A 23,427-nucleotide genomic window follows, 5' to 3' on the forward strand; every position below is an offset into this window, starting at 1 on the left:
GGGGCATCAGGCCCATCTTAGGGATGAGTGAACAGAGGCTCCGCCTGAAACATCCATTCTCGTTCCTCAGGCTGGGGAAGCTCAGAGCTGCCTGATGGCACAGCTGCGTGAGGTTTTATCTGAGCTGGACTCTGCCTGTCCCTCCCATGCTGCCCGTGGAGGGGGAGAGAAGTTGGGACCCCCAAGTCAGGCAGCACATAAGTGGCTGAGCAGTCCCCTCTGCCTGAGGCCTCAGCCTCCAAGTGTGTCATCAGAGAGGGTTATGCTGCCAGGTCCCTCAGCCTCCCCCCATGTCCTACTACTCTGGAGCCCAGAGCCCATCCTAGGTCCAAGTCCTGTTTTCTCTGCATGCCCCGCCCCCTCTGGGGACCTGGCAGTAGTGCCACATGAGAAGGGCAGGGCATAGGGGGCTAGTCAGTCTAGGGGGCTCTGTCTGATGGACTCTGGCTCTCTGCCTTCCAGGGGAATGAGATCAACCTTGAGAAGAGGACTGAGGAGCAGCTGTGGCACTCCCTGCAGGGGAGGGGAAGGAGGTGGAAATCAGAAACCCTCTGGGGAGAACAGTTTCTGGCTTCACCCCTTGTATCTTACATTGAGTGGAAGATTTTGGTAGAAGTCGAGACCCATCCAGTTGGCGCGTGGGTTGAGGGGAGGATGGCATCAAGGAAAACTTCCTGGAGGAGGGGCTGATTATTCCCATTCTGAGAACAGGTAGATCCTGGATGGAACTGGAGGGAAGGAGCGTTCCCAGGACTGGTCCTCTGCTCCAGTCCTCACCCCCCACAAGGCCCCTGCAGCATCCCCCACTCAGGCCCTGTCTGCATCCTCTCCTTCCCTCTGGTCCCAGGAATACCGAGTCATGAGGGAGATCCTGCTGCTCCAGGTCGCTGCAAAAAATTATAACAAGACCCCAAGGAGTGATTTGGGGCCTGGTTCCAGGACATGGAGCTGCTCAACGAGAATGAGTGAGGCCGGGCAGGAGTTGGGTGAGGGCAGGGGTGGATTCTCCCTGTTGGCCAGTCCAGAGAGCCTGTCTCAGTGGCCCCCTGGTCAGCCCCAGGCCTTATGGCATGGCGACCTCTGGGACACCCAGACCCCAACTGCTGAGGTTTCTTTTGACCAAATTTTAGGAACTTTTAGTTTTCTAGTTGAATCTCTGGAATTGCATCAGCTCTAAGTGGGGAAACCAATGTAAAAAGATCAAAACATGCATGTGGAGAGGACAAGGCCCGAGGAAGATCATTTGAAAATGGACTAAAGCCAGGCAGGACTTTCCCTCCTGAGACCCCTCTAGGGGCTCCGTGTTCACCCCTGACCTAGATTTGAATCCTGCTGGAATCCTTGTCCAGGACCCTGAATTCCTTTTCCTGCTTGATTTGTATCCAGGAGGAACGATATCTGATGCAGCTTTTAAGGCTACTGTTGGGCCTTGTTACATAAACATGACTGCTCCCTGTGAACTAGGATTTTCAGCACCCCTGCCTTCCTTATGCAATTCCCTTTAGGACAGAATTTCCCTAGAAGGCCCCCAGCCTCCTCCCTGGCTTGGCCTGATGGATCCCGAGTGAGCTCTACTTTGCCAGGATAAGGGACCATAATCCTGGCCAGTCAGTGACCCCACATTGTCCCTTGCTGTCCAAGGTGAATTCTGAGCTCGTGTCCTTCTGAGGTCCAAGGTCTTGGGCAATCCTCCAGTTTACACACTCAGTGTTGGTGTTCTGAACTCGTCCAAATGGCATAATTGGGCCCAAGTCATTAAAGTGTGTCACCCCTGGGTGGCTGTGTTTTTTTCCCCAGTCTTGTGCTGTGGTTACATTACAACCAGCTGCTGGGGTGTGAACCCTGTTTGGAGCTTTGAAAGATGAGGCATGACAGGGGTGTTGGGAGGTCCAGCAGGAAATGCCACGGAACTCATGATCCATGGTCGTGCATGAACACAGCCTTACCAATTAAAATACTGAAATGCTCCCCATCTGGTGGTGAATAGACACTGCTCTGATCTCACACCAAGAACCCGACCCATGACTAGGAGCTTTCAAAGGGTTACCAAGTGGCATTTTGAACCTCTTCCCTTGGGAACACCCTGTAAGACAAGGGACAGATGAATCGCTTGGCACTTGTGTGTTATCGCCTCCTTTCTGATGGCTGCAAGTGTCACCCAGACACACAGGCTGGACTCTGCCAGGGAAGCCTTCTCAGGACAGCCAGAAGCTGAGGATGAATTCTGGTTCCCGGCATCCCATGCCCTTCCTGACAGGGCACAGCCACCCAGGAAAGTGATTTGGTAATGGAAAGACTGGGAAGGCCGTACTTTCCCTCCAAAGAGAAAGAGAAGTGCCAACAGTGAAAGCTTGATCCCTCAAATAGACAATGAAATCCCAACAAGCAGTGGGTTCTTGTCAGATTACTGATGCTGAAAAGGCCTCTTTTGATAATAGCACGATCCCCCAGCTGCCATGTCCATCTTCATGAATCAAATTTCCAACACATATGGATCTAAAAAACTGAGGGAAATCTGGTATTTCCTTAGATGCAACACTGAATTAGGATGCAATAAAGAACATAAAAATGGAGACCTAGAAGTAAATACCTAATTTGAGTACATAGGCATCAAAGTGCTTTTGAAACAATATTTTGGAATCTATTGGAATATTACACAAAAAGAATAATCCACTTTTAGTACGTTTTACTGTGACTGTGAGGGGAAAAACTGAATCATCCCGTGACGTTGGTAACTCGCTGCTGACTTGAAAGTAAAAATAAATGATGTACGTAGTAAAAGAAAATGAGAGAACAACATGAAAAAAGATCTTTCTCTCCTCACCTGAAACTCAACCTCTCACCTCAGAAAGAAACCGCTGTCTATATTTTCTATGTCACACAGCAGAATTTAATAAAAGAAACGTATTGGTGTGTTTTAAAGTTTCAAGAGCTCAAAGCAAGGAAGCATTAGGGACGCACCCATGAGACCTCACTGAGGTGCCTGCTCTATTTCATCTGCTGTCAGGACGTCCTTCTTGGCCCTTCGTTTTCTCTGCCTCGCTAGCAAGTCTGTCCGCCATCAGTGCTACCACCAGTCTCTCTCTTGTGCTTCTCACTGCCCTTTCCTCCTTCCTGATACCTTCCACAGTCACCAGAAATTGTTGGCAGTGAAGCTGTGGAATGCCCAGATCAGCTCCTGGAATCATCTCTGTCAAATCTGAAGACCGGCAGGAGTGGGCATGGGACCTGGAGTGCAGACCACCTGCGAGCACACCTGGCAGGGATTCACCTGTGTGACTAGGTGCAAGTTTTTGCAACGCTTTGGCAAGATTGAAAGGACTTACCAGTTGTCCTGCACTGCTGCAGGCCTGGAGTCCTTGCGGTCTCTCGGGCCAGCAGACCTTGTGGGGCTGGTCCAAGGTGTCCTCCCAGAGACCCGTCACTGCTAGGATGGGATGGGATTCTAGTAACCCATCCCTTGACTATGTCACTGGACATCCTAAAAGGGATGGAGGTGCTTAAACCAGGCTTTGGTTTGGACTGGTTCCCACAGTCACGCTGCTTCCTCTGTGAAGACATGACTATCATCCTTCTTTTCCTCTTACCCTACAAAAACCAATCATGAAAGTGGGTCAAATGACAAAGGAAGCCTGCCATTTTAGGACAATTATCATGGCTGTTTTGTACTTCCACCCTCCCTCTATCCTCTGGGGATCTGACCTGTGTCCTGGGATGTCATAAGGCAGATTTGCATCAAGAACAGAAAGCTCCAGGTCAAAACTCAAGGCTACTCCAGATCATTTCTCTCCCTTCATCCTGTTAACACCCCCTCCTTGTTTGAGTGTGTTTCTATTCCTTTCTTGTCCTTGTCACTCTCAACTGTACAAGTCCTGGCACTCCCTCTCAGGACAGTCGGTCCCCAATCTTTTACTAAATCCCAAATCCCACCATTTCTGTGTTTTCTGACTACTCATTTGCTTAATCCACTGACCACTCGGTGTTCATAGAAGTCAAATCAATAGTGACATTGTCAACCAGCCCTTGTTAGCGACTTACTCCCACATCCCAGATGTTCACATAATCCAAATGGTTATGTTCAAAGTAAGTAATTCAGAAAACATATTCACTCACCACAAATTCCTGATATCTAATACTTTTATTCAAACACTCATACAGTGGATACCTGTCCCTCAAGATAAGAAGTAATGCCAGATCACCGATCCTCACCTTAATTTCCTCCTACCCCTATCAATCCTGGATTCCATGGACTATGAACTCAATAATTTCCTTGGAATAATAAAAAATTCCTTACCACTTAGTTATGTTGTAAACCTCCAAACCCAGAAGATCCCGATTATCTGCCATGCCGCAGCTACTGCTGGTCTTATAACAAGCTGAAGAAAAAGCAGGAAACATGATCTTTTGGTACCACTGTAATTACAAAACCATCTGCATCAACTGGGAAGCACTCATAATGCCTGAAAATTTTTTTCTCTTTTTTTGTGTTGGGTCAATAACAAAAAGAAAATTCAATTAAAAAATGGACAAGGGACCAGAATAGATTTTTTCCAAAGAAGACATACAAGTGGCCAATAGGTGTATGAAAAGGTGTTTGGCATCACTAATCAGGGAATGCAAATCAAAACCACAATGAGCTATCACTTCACACCTGTTAAGATGGCGATTATCAAAAAAACTAAAGGTGGCAAATTTTGGTGAGGATGTGGAGAAAAGAAACCCTTGTGGGAATGTAAACTAGTACAGCCATTATGGAAAACAGTATGGAGCTTCCTCCAAAAATGAAAACTAACATATGATCCAACAATCCCACTTCTAGTATATACCCACAGCAATAGAAATCAGGGTCTCAGTGAGATACCTGCTCTCTAATGTTCATTGCAGCTAATTTACAATAGCCAAGACACTGAAGTAACCTAAATGTCACTGACGGATGAAAGGATAAAGAAATGGAATATTAGTCAACCTTGAAAAAAAGCAATTCCTGCCATTTTTGACAACATGGATGGACCTGGTAGACATTATGCTAAGTGAAATAAGGCAGACAGAGAAAGGCAAATACTTATATGTGGAATCTAAAATAGTTAAACGCGTACAAGCAGAGATTAGAATGGTGGTTGCCAGGGGATGGGAGGATGGAGAATTTGGGATCTGACGGTCAAAGGATACAAAGTTTCAGTTATCAAGATAAATAAGTTCTGGCGGTGTAGGCTACGGAATAGTGCCTACAGGTAACAAGACTGTACTGCATACATCACATTTGCTAATACAGTAGATATTAAGAGTTCTTACCACAGAATAATAGTAATAAAGGAGGTGAGAGAAAACTTTGGGAATTGATGGATATGTTTGTGACCTTGATGGTGGTGACAGTCTCAAGGGTGTATACTTATGTCCAAATTCATCAAGCTGTATATGAAAAAGTATGACATCATCGTTGATTCTTCTGCATCTTGAAATATGCCAAGTTCTCATCACATGAGAAAATTTTGTAACTATATATGGGGACAGATGTTAACTGGACTTATTGTGCTGATCATTTCAACATATATTCAAACATTGAATCATTAAGTTGTACCTCTGAAACTAATATAATGTTGTATGTCAACTTTACCTCAATTAAAAAAACACAACAGACAAAATGATTTGAATATTGTGAATGAGTTCAGTGAATCCCTGAAACTGCCCCATTCCCATATGGGAGTTACAGGAAGCAGAGAGGATGAAGGAAGATGGAAGAAAGTTGTACAAAACAGTATTCAAATTAAAATCATTTGAGTTGCTATCAGCTCCTTGTGGCAGAGTTCTGTGAGCCCTGATCTTCTTTCACATTTATCTTGGAAAAGTATACTTTCAGACCCAACCCATGATAGTTCATCATTTGCTCTAATACGAAAATCTCAACTTAATAAATAAAACCAAAAGCATCCCTTATGTATGAATAAAGTTAGTGAACTTTACAGAGAAAAGAGCATATTTGCACAATCTCGATAAAGGAAACAGAAGAACTGAATGATGATCGAGTCTCAGTCAAGCTTATCTTTGAAAGCCAGTGAAACCAGGATATCTTTTCAAGGATGTGTGTAGAGCTGTCAGCCTTGGAAGATAGAAATAGTGGCCTCCTCTGGAACAAAGGGCAGGCTTGCTTACTGCCCAATATAATAGAAATAACACCCCTCCCTGGGGCAAAGGTCAGCAGACTTCCTGTCCATTATCAAAGATTTGAGTTCCTTAAGCTCTGAGCTCTTGTAACCCTCTGCATGTCAGCTGGCTCACTGTGTATCACCCTGTAGGAAGTGGGATTTAGTGAACCAGTGCAAATGCCGATACTCGGGCCACTGTTATTGCTGTGTCGTTAAGTCCTTTGTCTCTGACCCATGGGTCTAGTTTCTTTTGCCAGCATCTGTAAGACCATGGTAGGCTGACTTATTAGCTTGCAGGTAAGGTAAAATATCATACCTTTCACGGTTCCTGACAAGCCCTTAATGTAACCAGTACTCTTAGGAACAGAGAGCTATCCAGAACAATATGTATGGATATTCTTCATCGAAGACTTCATACAACCAAAACTTTAATAAGTCTCTCTGATCTCTTTTATTTCTACCCCAAGTAGAAGGAGAGGCACCAAACTATTACAGACCTAGGGCTTGTGCAAGCCACCTGGAGACCTAGTGACCAGAAACTTCCCATGGGGAGCAAAGACAGATGGGCATATTTCCAAAATGGACCCATATGCCTCCTTATCATACAAAAGACAGTACATTATCTTAATTTATGATGATTTCATTCATTAAAATCTTGTGATGGGCCAAAGATACATATCTAAGAGGAGTGAGACACATGGCAGTTGTAAGCAGATTAACACATTTGGTGAATATCAAACTCTGAACTAAACTTAGTGTTCTAATCAATTATAAGGTATGACAAATTTAATTAGGTCAATTAAATGGTATTTAATGGTATGCCTGAATATTACTCTGCAATAATGAACAAGAAACTCATGTAAATAACTATAATTGGTCTTACTTTAAAATATGATAGTCAAGACTGTTTGAGATAAGCTGGAGAGAAGGAAGAGGGGAAATAGATAAAAGTTAGCTGCTCTGAAACCACTCTCAAGACCCCTGGATCTACATGTAACCCAGGAGATCGAGGCAGACGGCTGTGTGCCTAGATCCTCCTGCACTGTGGTTCTCAGGGATGTCACGGGGCTGAAGCAGCTTCCTGAATCGTGTTTACACATCCATGTGTACAATACCTCTGACCATGGGGATGAAACACCATTCAATCATCCCTTACACCCCTCTAATTAACAATTAGATTTCAGAATCGTTGTATCATTACATGATAATTTATTCTTCAAACCTGTAGGATGCCGAGCTAAAAGAAAATCAAATTTCAATGGCTTCTTTTCTTTGAAGGACCAAGATGTTCTTTCACACTTGGAATCCGGATTAGAGGATAAATCCATCAAATCAATGGAAACAAGTTAAGAAATGGACAGAGGGATATTTCATTCATATATACACAGTTTGCACTGTGGCAAAAATAGAGTTATATTTTAAAAAATTAGAATTTTTTGAAATTTTAGAGATTTTAAAGACTTTGTTCTGCTTATACTCCCTTTGGTTTACCAAATCAAACTCACTCTTTAATGGGCATCTAGCATTGAGTGCTAATAACAGCAGCTTTTTTAAATTCTTATTTTTCCCAGGTCAAACACCAAGGGTAGAGGTCTTCAAGAGATCAAGTCTAATCTACCTACGGGTGTGGCAGGCTTACCTATGGATGTTCAAGCCAGACATTGCCAGAAGAACTACATCTCTTCACCCATAGGTGAGTTTTTACTAGTAATCACAGAAACTTAAGGATATCAAAGGAAATTTTTTATTAAGAACCCAAGTTATAGATTCCTCTCTTAGGTTCATTACTTTGAATTTTTGACTCAAATCATATATATCAATTGGACCATGTTCAATTCTATGATCTTTAGAAGATGCAGCCTACAGCTGAAGAGAAACAGATACAACACCAATATCTTATCCTCTCTAGCCAAACTGAGAGCCCCTGGAGTCAGAAGTTTTCAAGAAAAGAAAAAGTCATCCGTCTTTGGAAGAGAGACAGTAGAGGCTACTCAAACATTCAACTTTAAATTGTTAACATGACTTGTTAGAATGTGATGGAGCACACCTTCTAAGTTTCATGATTTTTCTCCACAATATTAAGATGGATGACCTTGAAGTCCCGTTTCCCCATAAATGTATTTATTCAATGATAAAATTAATTTCTCTATAATTACCATGAAAATCTTATGTCATAGTCTCTGACTAAAAGGAAACAAAGCAAATTGAGCAGTTGAATAGCAGTGTAATTAATTCCATACAAGGATCTTACTGCAGCGTTATGTATAATAGTGAAACTGGATGTAATCCCATTTCTATCAAAGAAGAAGTAAACAGATTATGGTATTCCTGTTCTTTGGAATACCTCTAAAACATCTAACATGGTAAGTTAGAATGATGTGCACTGATAAGGGGAGACGTCTTTGATATATGATTTGGGAAACAGCAAATTGCAAAACGATGTAGTTATGTAATTTATGTTAAAAAACTTTATGTGTATTTATAAATTCACAGGAAATTTCCAGAAGAATAAACCCCACCCTGTTAACAGTAGTGGGTTCTGAGTAGGGGAGTGAGTTTTCAGGGAAGGGGATGAAAGGGGTGGGTTTCACTTTATACAGATCTGTGTACTGTGACTTTTTTTACAATATGTATTTCTTTCATAATTAGAAAAATGAATGATGTGACCATTTGGTGCAGGACAACAGCATTATGTTCACCAGTCTCTGTACTGTATGTTACTGCACAGCACGGACTGTAGGAAAAAGCCCAGAGGAGCAATGAAGACAAAGAAGACACGACACCTGCAAAAAGTCAGTGGAGTATTTCTACACAACAAACCTTCCAGGTGAGTGACGGTCAGTATCTTCCACTGCTCCAGCTCTCGCAAGAAACCTAGTACCTTCCCAGGGTAAGCTGGAGGACCACGGCCCAGTAGTCCACTCCCCGCCCAGGGCCTGTTTGTGCAGGGTGACTGCCATCAAGCAGACAATGGACTCAGGATGGGGTCTGTGTCTTTGGGGAGGCTGGTAGAGAGGCACAAAGTCGAACACCAGCTAAGGGCACACACCTGAGAGGTGGAGTTCCAGGTGGAGACTCAAAATGTACCAGGACTCTGCATGAAGGAAGCTACTAGACCTCCCTGAGCCTCAGTGTCCCCCCCTGTAAAATGGGAATCACAGGCCTACTTCACAGAGCTGTTGGGGAAGATACATAAAAGTGCCTGTGACAGTCAGTGTCCACATTATTAACAAAGTCGTCTCCAACTTCAGAATAATCGATGAAAAGAGTAATGTTGATGAGACCAAAGATGAGACGCCCAGCATCATAACAGCCCCAGCAGCATGAGAATGAGAGGAGCTCCGAGTAAGCAGGGTTCTTCACAACTCCACTGGAGAGGATGAACATGGGCTACACCAGGATAAGCGGCTGTTGTACAGTGACTCGTGTAGTGAGGATGGGTCCCTAAAGACACTGTGAAATACAGTTACACACAGTGGCTCCTAGGAAACAACTAAAAGCAATCAACGTAGCAGATAGGAATAGGAAGGCGAGGAGCAGAGGAGGGTCAGAGCCACAAAATCTGAAGAAAGACACTGAACCACAAGAGCCCAGCTTTGTCAACAGCTGCTGTGGTTGCACCAGGAGATCAAACGTCTGAGACAGCCATTGTGGGGACTGCTGGGAGCACAGTGGTCACTGCGGCCACACCCCAACAGCAGTGCATCAGAGCACACACACCCTGAGACTTTCCTCTCCATTAATCCTTGTTTTAAGATGATGAGGGCCGGCCCCGTGGCTTAGCGGTTAAGTGCTCGCGCTCCTGTGCTGGTGGCCCAGATTCGGATCCTGGGCGCTCACCAACACACTGTTTCTCCAGCCATGCTGAGGCCACGTCCCACATACAGCAACTAGAAGGATGTGCAGCTATGACATACAACTATCCACTGGGCCTTTGGGGGGAAAATAAATAAATAAATAAAATCTTTAAAAAAAAAAAAGGGCCAGCCCCGTGGCTTAGCAGTTGGGTGTGCGCACTCTGCTGCTGGCAGCCCGGGTTCGGATCCCGGGCACGCACCGCTTCTCCAGCCATGCTGAGGCCGCGTCCCACATACAGCAGCTAGAAGGATGTGCAGCTATGACATACAACTATCTACTGGGGCTTTGGGGGGAAAAAATAAATAAATAAAATCTAAAAAAATAAAATAAAATAAGATGATGAATATCCTCATGTTACAATGTCTCTTTCCAACCCTTGTGGACGAGTGTAATCAGAACCCCCTGAAGAAGGCACAGGCCAGAATAGGATGGAACACTGGGGGCTGGGGGAGTGGCACTGCACCTGATCACACAGACTATCACCCGGGCCTATTGAACACGAGAGAAGAACCCAAGGATGTGGTCTAATGAGAATTCCCCGTCTTGCCACATTCAGAGACACTACAGAGTTTCTCTTCCGTTCTTTACAAAAATGTCAAAGAATTCATGCGTCATTAATTCATAAAGAGGCAAATTCTTGACAAAGTGACAGAGTCCAAATTCCATGACCAGGTTTTTCAGTTGTTTTGATAATATCCCACATTCAGGAATCAGAAATGTAACCTATTGGGATGTGTAATATAAACAAGGACTTTTTTTGATGTAGATCAACGCCCAGATTTTTAGAGATGACATAAATCATGAAAGCTGCTAACCATTCCTCCACAGGTTTCAATAAGACTTTTAAGTTAATTTAACAATCTCAGGAAAAAAGAATTTGGCAATTCATGTTTTTTGTTTCTGCATTCAAGCATACAGTACAGGCAAGAGAATGAGCAGAAAAAAATTAACAAGAAGGTCTTGTGCCTGCCCGGTGGCTTAGCGGTTAAGTGTGCACGCTCTGCTATTGGTGGCCCGGGTTCGGATCTGGGCACACACCGATGCACCGCTTGTCTGGCCATGCTGAGGCCACGTCCCACATACAACAACTAGAAGGATGTGCAACTATGACATACAACTATCTACTGGGGCTTTGGGCAAAAAAAAGGAGAAGGATTGGCAATAGATGTTAGCTCAGAGCCGGTCTTTCTCAGCAAAAAGAGGAAGATTAGCATGGATGTTAACTCAGGGCTGATCTTCCTCAAAAAACAAAAGAAAAAAACAAGGTCTTGGTTGCATTTCATCTTTTGCAACTAAGCAGGATATTTTATGCTCTGTTCCTTTCACTACTCTAAACAATTTTTAAAGAATATGGTACATCTGACTATCCCTAGGCGTGTTTATCCTGGAACCTTGCCAGAATCCAATGCAGAGATGTTAAAGCTGATGGGTTTCAAATGCTGCCCAAGTGCTGTCTACCTTGAACATCCCTCTCCCAAAGCTGGACCACCGGTCTCTTCCTGAGGGATCAGAGTCGTCACCCGTGTCCCTGAGAGACTGGCCACTCAGGCCTGAGCTGAGATTAGGCTATCAATCTAAATGGCAAAATGCTTAAGCTATTTTCATCTTAAGGATGCTGTTTCAGAGGCCCCTGCACTGGAAGGTGTTGGTGAAAATGTTCTATTAGATACTTGTCTGGGAATTGGGTTGTTCTCCTCTGCTCTTGGCGGATCCTGGGGAAACCAATGATTAACCTCACGGATGCCTCAACTTCCACTTCTGCGAAAAAGGCAAGCAACAGCCACTGTTACTACCCTGCAAAGCTCTTAAGTTGTGCTTGCAAGAGGGGCCACAAGGGCGAATTTCTCCCAAAAGCTGATGAAATGATGGCACTTTGGCTGGAGAAGGCAGAGGGCAGCAGGCAGAGGAAAGTTTCTGGGATGTCAAACCAGTTCCCATAAGCACTTTAGAGAAACACCTGGCCCTGGACTAAGTAGGAGGCTGTGGCAAGACCCACAGACATGCAGGTGGGAGGAGGAATCAAGCAACGGAGGGAGGCGGTGTGGAATAGACGTGAGTCCGGCTTCAATTTTGGACAAAAGCAGTTGCACGATGCAGGCCCGCGGCTGCCCATGCAGCCGCCACACCCTCCTAACTCCTTGGTCCCTCTTGTCCTGTCACATCCCTCTGAGACTCAGTCCACGTGGAGCAGGTGCAGGACCACAGTGCAGAGCACACCTCCTTGCTCCTCCCCTCAGGGCTAGGCACCGCCCCGTGCCCAGAGTATCCGGGGAGTTATAGTCCTGTAGTCCTGCAAGCTCCCAGCCTGGAGCGGTGAGAGACAAAAGCTCCCAGCATGCACAGCTAGGGGCCCCAACTCCCTCCTTGTCCCTCCACCCCTGGGTCCCACTCCTCTCCTTGTCCACCCCACGCTCTATCCTGCCTCTTCTCTCAACCACGCCCACCCTCCATGCCCTGCCCACCACCTGGAGTATGCGCAGCGTGGTTGGGCTGCATCCCTTGAGGCCGGTACTCAGGTAGGGGTGGGGCTCACCAGCCTGGCTGTTGCTGAGGATGCTTGCAGCCCTCCTTGAAGCTCCCTGGCCAGTATTTGAAATGTAAATTCAATATCTAAAATGGAAATACCGGGTGACTGGGATCCTGGAATTTGCCTTTTCAAGGCCACTTGTCCTGCTATCCCCTCCATCCCTCCAGGCTGCCATGATCCTCCCTTTGGACTCCATGGTCAGGGTCGCTGCAGAGATCCTCCCTTTGGACCCCGCCTGCCTGAAGGGCCCATACCTTGGTCAGGCATTTTAGAAGGACTGCCGTGAGCCATGTCATAAAAAGGAGAAAACATCACAGTGGACAGCCCCAATTCCTGCATATACAGACGGGAAACTTAGGTGCACTGGTAAGTGACTCCTAAGCCACTTCAGGGGATCACACGCACGCCCCTTCTCCAACGCTGCACACAGGCTTGTTCACTGGACTTCTTTATCCCAGTGTGGACCTCGTGGCCTCATTAACACAGGCAACAGCACTGAAACTTCCCGTTGGTCCTTCCCACAATGTCAGGGAAGTTTTTGTAGGAAGGTAATATTCAATTTCTGCTCTACTATAGGGCTGGCTCCTTGGCAACCAGTTTTAATATCTCTTTTTAAATATACCCTCAGAATTGCAAAATAATTAAGCAAAATAATTTGTTGCTGTTGGGGGTTATGGTGATAACTCTCTGAAGCCATTTTTCCATTTAGCTACTCTGACTCCAAATACTACAGCACCACGTGCTTCTCAGACTGGTGGATGCACAGCTCCACTTCTTTGCAGAGAGGATGCACAACAGCAGAATATCCGTGGCCCGACTTTCTGGAGCATCAGTATTACTACAAGATTTGGAAGAAGCAAAGTTAGGTCATTTCCATGGTAAGGAATTAAAAACTTAAAACTAAGATGAGGTGGGAAAGTCATATACCATTAATATTTGTCAGTAATCTGTGCCTGAAACGTCAGACTTTCTCTGAGAAAGAACTCTGAGACCCTATTTCCCATTGTTTTAAATAGGAAAAATTAGAAGGCATAGCAAATCTATCGAAAAATCCTACCAATTTCCTAAGTCACGATATGGCACCTAGACATAAGTTATGAACATCATTGCTCCTCGTTTTCTTCCTCATTCAACCCAGTCCCACAGGTCTTGAGTGATTGCTGTGAACACTGCACTGTGCTAGATGTCAAGGCCTTGGTGAGCATCATTATGGGGGTGGACGTTGATGGAAAAAGATTGCATCATAAAAACTCAAAGCCATGCCACTTGCCAAATTGAGGCAAAAATGGAAAGACCTAGGGCACCAAGGAAGGGTGAGGGCATTAATCGATACTTGGGAGTATTAAAATCCATCTAATGGTGTCATGAGTGAATGTGTTCCACTTTAAAACAAAACTCAGCTGTTATTCTCAGATATTGAGTTTATCTTTGTGCAAATATGCAGGATTTAAAGTGTTTATTGATGTATAACATTCATACAGAAATATATGCAGAGGTCATCCATGTAAACCTCAAAGAATTATTACAAAGTGAACACACTTGTGTGACCAAGAACTAGCACCAGCTTCATTCAGGACCCGACAATCCCTTTCTCCCTCCTTCCTCCCCAAAGGTAACCAATATCTTACCAGCAAACACTGTATATCGAGTTTGTCTTCTTATACAAGTGTTTTAGTACAGGACAATTTAAACAATATACAAAATAAACAAAATAGCATAGTAGGCCCGTCACCCAACTTCGACAACTACTAATCATCTGCCATTTTTGTTTTATCTAGACTCCATCCCATTCCCACCTCACTTTATTATTCTTTTAGTCCTTTTCGTGTGTGTGGGGGGGTAAGATGTACACACACTGAAAGGCACAAATCTCAATCGTACAGTTTTAGCAAATAAACATGCCCATATAACCTTCACCCCTTTAAGAATAATGTATTTCCTTCACCCCCAGAAAACTCCTTCCTATTCCTTCCCAGGCAATTTTTTCCTTCCCCCGAGGCAACCACTGATCTGTTTTTTTCACCATAGGTTCATCTTGGCAGAAATCAGCCCACGTGTATTGTTTTCTGTCTAGCTTGCATCCCTCAGCACGAGGTAGATGAGACTCACCCAGCACGTGTGTGTCAGCGTTTGCTCCTCAGCACGGCTGAGGGCGTTCTGCTCTGTGGATGCCCCGAAGTGGGCTCGTCTTCCTCCTGGGGACGTGCAGGTCATCTCCTGTGAACATTCTTGTACAAACCCTTTTTGTATGCTGTTTAATTCCTTTATTAGCATTTAAGTGACACACCTTTGCAGTTTTTAGTGGTTGATCCAGATTACAATATGCATCTTTAACATATCACAGCCTACCTAGACTCAATAGTGCACCAGTTTAATCAATGTAAAATATGGGAGCCTTGCTACAGAACAGTTCCATTTACCTCTGTCTGTCCTTTGTGCTATGTTGTCATAAATTTTACATCTACCCATGTTATAAATCCCACAATACAGTGTTATGATTTTTCTTTAAATAGTCATAGGTCTTTTAAAGAAATTAAGAGAAAAAAGTTAAGTATTTGGAGGGAGATGCTTTGAGGCTCTGCAAATGTACTGTTTCTTCTCTAAGTTTCACTCACAGTTTTTGCATTCATCAGTCAGTCTTGCTCACAGTAATTATTACTGTGGTGGTCTAGTGGCGATTTTCTATTTCATGCTATCCAGCCGCGTTTATTATTTGGAATTCTGTGAGGAATATTCCCCCCTCCCTCTCCCTGCCTTCTTCCTGTCTTTCTTTCTCTCATTCTCCCCCCCCCCTTTTTTTCTTTCTTCCTTTCTTATTTAATCTTCTTTATATCAGTATAGACTCATGGATATTTATTTTATTCTCTGGGTAATAATCCAATGCTACCATTATTTATTTTGTTGCTCCCAGTTTTCTAGCTTGAGCCGTACGGAAGTCTTTAAGATTGATTCCTTTTGGTTTTTTTTTTAAAGATTTTATTTATTTATTTTTTCCCCACAAAGCCCCAGTAGATAGTTGTATGTCATAGTTGCACAGCTTTCTAGTTGCTGTATGTGGGACGTGGCCTCAGCATGGCCAGAGAAGTGGTGCGCGCCCGGGACCAAACCCAGGCCGCCAGCAGCGGAGCACGCTCACTTAACCGCTAAGCCACAGGGCCAGCCCAGATTGATTCCTTTTGACACATCTCATCATTTTCTGTGTTTTTTTTTTGAAAGCACTTTCCTACTTTCTGGCACTACAAGAAGCTCCAGGCTCATATTGTATTTCCCATCCCCAGATTTGAATTAGCCATTTCTCCAAGAAAACCTGGTTCTTTTTATTGAAGAATGATATTTAGAAACCAAAATCTGGGAGCTAGGTGTGACCATTGATACGAGGGTGTCACTGCTTCTAGACCCTCTCAGCAGAGCTTGGAAATGTATGTATGAATGTAAACTCAGGTATACACATCTACCTATCGATATATCAATCTATCAATCTATCTATCTATCTGGATAGATATATTAAAAGAGATATGGATTCATACTGATACTTCCAACTCCAATCCAGCACCACAGAGTTTATTCCAGCATTCTCCTTTTGTTTATTTGTAACTTCTTTCACCAACAGTGAGAAACTTAACTCCAGTTATCTACAATATATTTACTAATGTGTCAACTAGTTTCAGAATCACTAATCCATACCCTTATGAAAAACAAATTTACCACCTAGAGTACAGTGATTTTGTACAGTACTTTAGTTTTACAGTATCCCATCAAAACACTGTCTTCCAAAGTTACTTCGGTCAGGACCTTTCATCCCCACCACTTCTGTGTGGTTATGTCACATGCTTGTAATACAGTGAGGTACATTTGTCACTGCATTCCATCTGAGTTCCCCAGCATCCTGATTGATTTTTAAAATTTGCAGAGTAAAATTCACTCTATGCGGTGTACAGTTGTATGGGTTTTGACAACTTTACGGTCATGTATCCACGTCCACGGTACCACACAGAGCTGTTTCTTTCACTCCCAAAATTTTCTCATACTGTCTCTTTGTAGTCAACCCCTTCCCCCACTCCATTCCTTGGCAACCACTGATCATTTTCCATCCCTGTAATGCTGTCTTTTCTAGAAAGTCATATAAATGGAATCATATACTATATAGCCTTTTGAATCTGGCTTCCTTCACTTAGAGATATGCATCCAAGATTAATCCTTGTTGTTGTGTGAATCAAGAGTTTATCCTTTTTATTGCCAAGTAGTATTCTAATGTACTGATGCACCACAGTTTCTTTCTCCATTCACCTGATGAAGGACATTTAGTTTGTTGCCGGCTTTTCACAATTATGAATAAAATGGCTATGAAGATTCATGCAAAGAGTTTTGTTTAAACATTAGTTTTCAATTTGCTTCAGTAAATCTCTAGGAGTGGGATATCTGAGTCATATAATAAGTGTATGTTTAACTTTATAAGAACCTGTTAACTGTTTTCCGAATGCAACTATCATGTAGCATTCCCAGTTCTAGTTGCTCCTAGTCCTCACCAGCACTCTGTAGTTGCAAATTTATTTTTTATTTTAGCCACCTAATAGTTGTGTGGTATCTTATTGTGGTTTCTGCTTCCTTTTTGAAAGTGAGTTCTGCTAAATATAAAATCCTGTGTTGACTTTTGGGTTTTCTTTCTGCACTTGAGAGATGTCATTTTGTTGTTGATTTGTCTCTTTTGTTTTTGATAATGTATCATCCATCAGTCACATTTTTTCTCCCTGTATGTAATGTCTTCCCCTGTACATATGTATTTCCCTGACTGCTTTCAAGATTTTCTTTTTATCTTTGGATTTTAGCAGCTTGACTGTCATGTGCCTAGGTATGGTTTTATTTTGTATTTTATTTTGTGTGTTTCCTGACTTTCTTGGATCTAAAATTTTAGATTTTTCACCAAATTTTGGAAGTTTTATGCTATTACTCATTGATTTGCCTTTCTGCTTCATTTAATTTTTTGTCTCTCCCCTCTCTGATGGGGACTCACTCATCTCACAGGTCTTAAGGCTGTCTTCATTTTTCTCAAAACTTTTATGTTCTTTTCTTCAGACTGGATAATTTCTATTGCTCTATATTCATGTTTCTTCTACTGTTTCTAATCTACCAGTAAACTCAAAAATATTTTCTGTATTTCATCTTCCTATTTGGTTCTTTTTTGTAATTTCCATTTCTCTGCTGAGTGTCTACATCTGTTCATTCATTATGAGAATATTTTTCTTTACCACCATGATCATCTTTATAAAAGCTGTTTTCTCATCCTTGTCTGCTAATTGCAACACCTAGGGAATAGTTTCTACTGCCCACTTTTGGTCGTATATGGATTATATTTTCCTATTTCTTCAAATCTCATGATTTTTTAAATTATGTACTGGAAACCATGGATGATAGTTATAGAGACTCTGGATTCTATTATATCCCTGTGAAGAGTGTTGTTATTTTTCTAGCAGAGAGTTAACTTGGCTGGACTGAAACTCCAATCCTATCTCCTTTACAATGGGCATAGCTGAAATCCTCATTCAGTTCTTTCATCTTCCAACTGCTGTTTTTACACTACGCCCTCTGGGGCCTACCCTGCATGTGTGTTGTTCAAAGATCTGCCAATTTGCTGTGTGTGTGGGGGGCAGACTTTCATACATATTTTAAGATTTTCCTCTTTGTGGTTCCCTCCCTTCCAGAATTTCTCCCCTAACTTTCCGGCTACTCTGCCAGCCCCAAAATACATCCTCTAACATTACAAGTAATACTATAGTTTTTCCCGTCTGGGCCATGTACAGATTTTGGAATGCTTTGAGGCAAAAGACTCAAGCTTGCAAATATCTCCTGGTAAAATTCCCATGATTCAAGGGAAGACTCCCCTTCAGTTCTGCTTGCCTTTGGAAGAGATTTATGCATACATACACATACACATTTATTATATGTGTATTACATATAGATACATGATTCTATATAAATATATATAATATTTCATGCAGATTTTATCATTGCTATCTGTGAGAGTGTTAGTTCAACAAGCTACTCCACTAGTACTGGAAGCTAGACCTCGGTTTTGTTTCTTTTTTGCATTTTATATAAATGGAATTATAAGATATATAGCCTTTTGAATATAATTTCTTTTTTTCAGCATTATGGTTGTGATATTCATCCATGCTATTGCATGTAGCTAGTGTTAGTTCATTTGTTGAAAATAATTAATGTAGTTAGATGGTCATAAAATATGCATAACATGAAATTGACCACTTTATCCATTTTTAAGTGTACAGTTCAGTGACATTCAGTACATTCACATAACTGTGTAGTGATAACCTCTAACCATCCACAGATCTATTTCCACCTTGCACTGAAACTCTGTGCCCATTAAACAACAACTCCCTGTTGTCCCTCCCTCTTGACGCTGGGAACCACCATTCTCCTTTCTATTTCTATGAATTTGACTACTCTAAGTACCTTATATGAGTGGAATCATGCAGTATTTTTCCTTTTGTGTCTGGCTTTACTTCACTTAGCATAAAGTCCTCAAGGTTCATCCATGTCATAACATGTGTCAGAATTCCATCCTTTTTAAGGGTGAATGGTATTCCACTGTGTTTTACACAACAATTTTTGTCAACTCATCCATTTATGGACACTTGGCCTGCTTCCAGCTTCTGCTTATTTTGAATAATGCTGTTAAGAACACGGGTGTACGTATATGTCTTTATATATGCATTCAGTTCTTTTGGGTTTATACCCATATATGGTGTTCTGAGATTCATTTTTCCACATGTGGGAGGGTTCCCCACACCTCCAACAAGCAATTCTGGGAATGCCAGATGGTTGTAAGATAATTCAACTCAATTTGATGCTGTCAACCCAGAGATACATCAGATTCCACAGTTTAAGGGCTCAGTCCTATAAGACTGCACACCCACCCAACCTCACCTCTACTTCAGATGCCAGTTACAAGCCCAGGCTGTTACCTGTACTTCTGACTGAGTGGCTGTAAACCAGAGATTCCCACAACATCCTCCTTGGGTTTGATTAATTTGCTAGAGTGGCTCACAAAACTCAGAGAAACATTTACTAGATCACCAGTTTATTATAAAAGGATATAACTCAAGAACAGCCTGATGGAAGTGGTGCATAGGAAAAGGTATGGAGAAGGGGCACAGAGCTTTCATGCCATCTCCAGGTGCACCACTCTCCAAGCACTCCTTGTCATTGCCAATCTGGAAGCTCTCTGAAACTCATTCTATTGGGATTTTTATGGAGGCTCCCTCACGTAGGCATGATCAATTATTAACTCAGTTTCTAGCCTCTCTCCCCTCTCTGGAGGATAAGGGATAGGACTAAAAATTCCAAGCTTCTAATCGGGGCTTGGTCTTTCTGGTGACCAGCCCCCATCCAGGAGCCATCCAGGAGCCCACCCAGAGTTGCCTCAATAGAACAAATGATTCTCCTAGTGTTCTTATCACTTAGGAAATTACAAGGGTTTTAGGAGCTCTGTGTCAGGGATGGGGTCAAAGACAAATATTAGAACAAGAGATGCTCCTAGTGTTCTTATCATTTAGGAAATTACAAGGATTTTAGGAGCTCTGTGCCAGGAACTGGAGACAGAGATCCATAAATATATTTTCTGTTATTTCAGAACCCATAGGTAGAATTTCTAGATCATATGGTAATTCTATTTTTCATTTTTGAAGGAACTGCCATACTGTTTTCCACAGTTTTATATTCTCACCATCCAAGCACAAGGGTTCCAATTTTTCAAAATCCTTGCCAACACTTGTTATTTTCTGATTTTGTGATAGTAAAACTATTCTAATGTGTGTGAAGAGGTATCTCAATGTGGTTTTATTTTGCATTTTCCTGATACTTAGTGATGTTGAGCATCTTTTCATGTGTTTACTGGCCATTTTATGTCTTTGGAGAAATGTCTATTCAAGTCCTTTGTGCATTTTTAAATTGGGTTGTTTTTTTATTGTTGATTGTGGGAGTTCTTTATATATTCTAGATATTAATCCCTTATCAGATATGTGATTTGCAAATATTTTCAACCATTCTGTGGGTTGCCTTTTTACTTTGTTGATAGTATCTTGTGATACAGAAAACTTTTGCATTTTGATGAAGTCCAATTTGTTGTTTTTTTTGTTGCTTATGTCTTTGGTGTCATATTAAAGAAATCATTGTTGGCAATGGCATTTGGACCCAATGACATGCAGCTTTTACCCTGTGTTTTCTTCTAAGGATTTTATAGCTTCAGCTCTAATATTAGATCTTTGATCCATTTTGAGTTAATTTTTGTATATGGTGTAAGGTAAGGGTCCAGTCTCATTCTTTTGCATGTGGTCATCTAGTTTTCCCATCACTATTTGTTGAAAAACTTATCCTTTCTCCAATGAATGGTCTTTGCACCCTTGTCAAAAATCATTTGACCGTATATGCAAAGGTTTATTTCTGGGCTCTCTATACTATTTCATTAGTATATTGTGTGTATTTATGCCAGTACCACACTGTTTTGATTACTTTGTAGTAAGTTTTGAAATCAGGAAGTGTGACTTCTCTAAATTGTTCTTCTTTTTCTACATTCTTTTGGCTATTTAGGGTCCCTTGAGAGTCCATATGAATTTTAGGATAGATTTTTCTATTTGTGCAAAAAAATCATTGGAATTTTTACCTCCTTGAGCAAGTTGATTCTTAAGTATTTTTCTCTTTTTGATGATATTGTAAATAAAAATGTAAAGTTTTTAAATTTCTTTTCAGATTACTTATTATTAATGTATAGAAGAACAACCAGTTTTTTCATGTTGATTTTGTGTTCAACTACTCTGCAGAATTTATCAGTTCTAAAAATTTTTTTGTGGAATTTTTAGGGGTTTCAACATATAAGATATTATTTGTAAACAAATATAATATTACTTCTTCCTTTCCAATTTGGATGCTATTGCTTTCTTTTTCTTGCCTAATTGCTTTGGCTAGAACATCTAATACCATGTTGAATAGAAATAGTGACAGTGGGCATTCTTGCCTTTTTCCTGATCTTAGAAGAAAAGCTTTCAGTCTTTCTTGCTTGAATACGATGTTCTCTGTGTATTTCTATATCTGGCTTTTATTATGTTGAAGTAGCTTCCTTTTACTCTGAGAGTTTTCTAGTGTTTTTTTTTTTTTTTTTTTTTTTTTTTTTTTTTTTGTGAGGAGATCAGCCCTGAGCTAACATCCGCCAAACCTCCTCTTTTTTTTTGCTGAGGAAGACGGCCCTGGGCTAACATCTGTGCCCATCTTCCTCCACTTTATATGGGACGCCGCCACAGCATGGCTTACCAAGCAGTGCGTCGGTGCGCGCCCGGGATCCGAACCAGCGAACCCCGGGCCGCCGCAGCGGAGCGCGCGCACTTAACCGCTTGCGCCACCGGGCCGGCCCCTTTCTAGTGTTTTTAACATGAAAACATGTTTAGTTTTGTCAAGTCTTTTTCTGCATCCATTGAGATGATCCTGTGTTTTTTTCCCTCATTCTGTTAATGTGCTTTATTACATTGATTCATTTTCATATATTGAAACATCCTTGTATTCCAGAAATAAATCCCACTTAAAAATGATGTATAATCCTTTTAATATGCTGCTGAATCTGGTTAGTTATTATTTTATTGAGGATTTTTGTATCAATATTCATCAAAGATACTGACTTGTAGTTTTCTTTTCTCTTAGTGTCTTTGGCTTTCATATCAGGGTAGTGCTAAGTCCATAGGATGACTTTAGAAGTATTCTCTCCTCTTCAACTTTTTGAAAGAGTTTGAAAAGAATTGGTGGTAGTTAATTAAAAAAAGGCTTTGGGCGCACAAATAAATTCAGCATAAAATAAATACAAATAAATATTTTTTTAAAATGTGAAAAAGACTTTTTATTAAAAAAAAATAAAAATTAAGCAAGTACATCTCTTATCACTTTATTTCTAAAAGGGTTTTTTAACCTAATAGTAAGCAGAAACAAATCGTTAAAATTAAAATGACTCAAGTCTTAATTTCCTTCATTGCAAATTTTCTGACAGAAGTATATGGTGCCATCATGTATGACATCTTTTATGAAAAAGTGGTCATTTTTTGTGGTATTTGAGAATATTATGAATTTCCCCAGTGGCCTTTGACAATACTCTGATATGCAAAGTTATCGTTTCAACATTTATGTCTTATTATTGTCCTTACCAAATTAACAAATTCTGTCAGGTGCTAATTAATCAACTACTTTTCATAGGATTCAGGTTCTCCACCACCAACTTCCATAACCATCAGGATATTCTACAACTTCTGCAAGAGTAACAATTTTACCTTACACTGTATTTGTCTCATGTGGTTTAAAACATCCAGAAATCATTGATAAACTGACCCTGCCCAAACTAAAGCATGGTGAGTTATAAAAGATGGTAGCTGTTAAGTGAGGAGGGATTGCAGGTTGAACTTAATTTTATAAGTGGTCAATTTATTACAATATATTGTTCTATTATCTATTTCACTTCTTTTTTAAAAAAAGTGATATTTGAGGGCACTTAGATAATAAAAAGTTGAGAAGATAACCAACTGATATACTCTGTAAGCTTGAAATGTTTTCAAACATAAGATACAATAAGAACTAAAACTAAGAAATGGCAGAGGAAATAGAGATAAGAGGATGAAATTGCAAAACTAAATCTATCATAATATCTCAATGGCTAGCGCTGTGGTGCCAAGAAGGTGGTGAAGTCAAAGAATTCGTAAAGATGATAATAGACTGCAAAGAAAAAAGACTGAAATTTTTGTAGAGAGAATTTTTACAGCGATATTACAGATAGAGAACAGGGAAGAGAAGTTGGAGTGAGAGACTATCTTCTTAAATTACTTCCACTGTAGAGAACAAAAAACCAATTTG

At 41.5% G+C, this 23,427-nt stretch overlaps 1 pseudogene; it reads right to left on the reverse strand.

The window, feature by feature from the left end:
* Window positions 1-2,993: 2,993 nt before the first annotated feature.
* LOC131394097 (methyl-CpG-binding domain protein 3-like 1) lies at window positions 2,994-3,584 on the reverse strand (annotated as a pseudogene).
* Window positions 3,585-23,427: the final 19,843 nt, after the last annotated feature.

This window comes from Diceros bicornis, chromosome 29 (assembly GCF_020826845.1).
Source record: "Diceros bicornis minor isolate mBicDic1 chromosome 29, mDicBic1.mat.cur, whole genome shotgun sequence".
NCBI classification, from domain to species: Eukaryota; Metazoa; Chordata; class Mammalia; order Perissodactyla; family Rhinocerotidae; genus Diceros; species Diceros bicornis.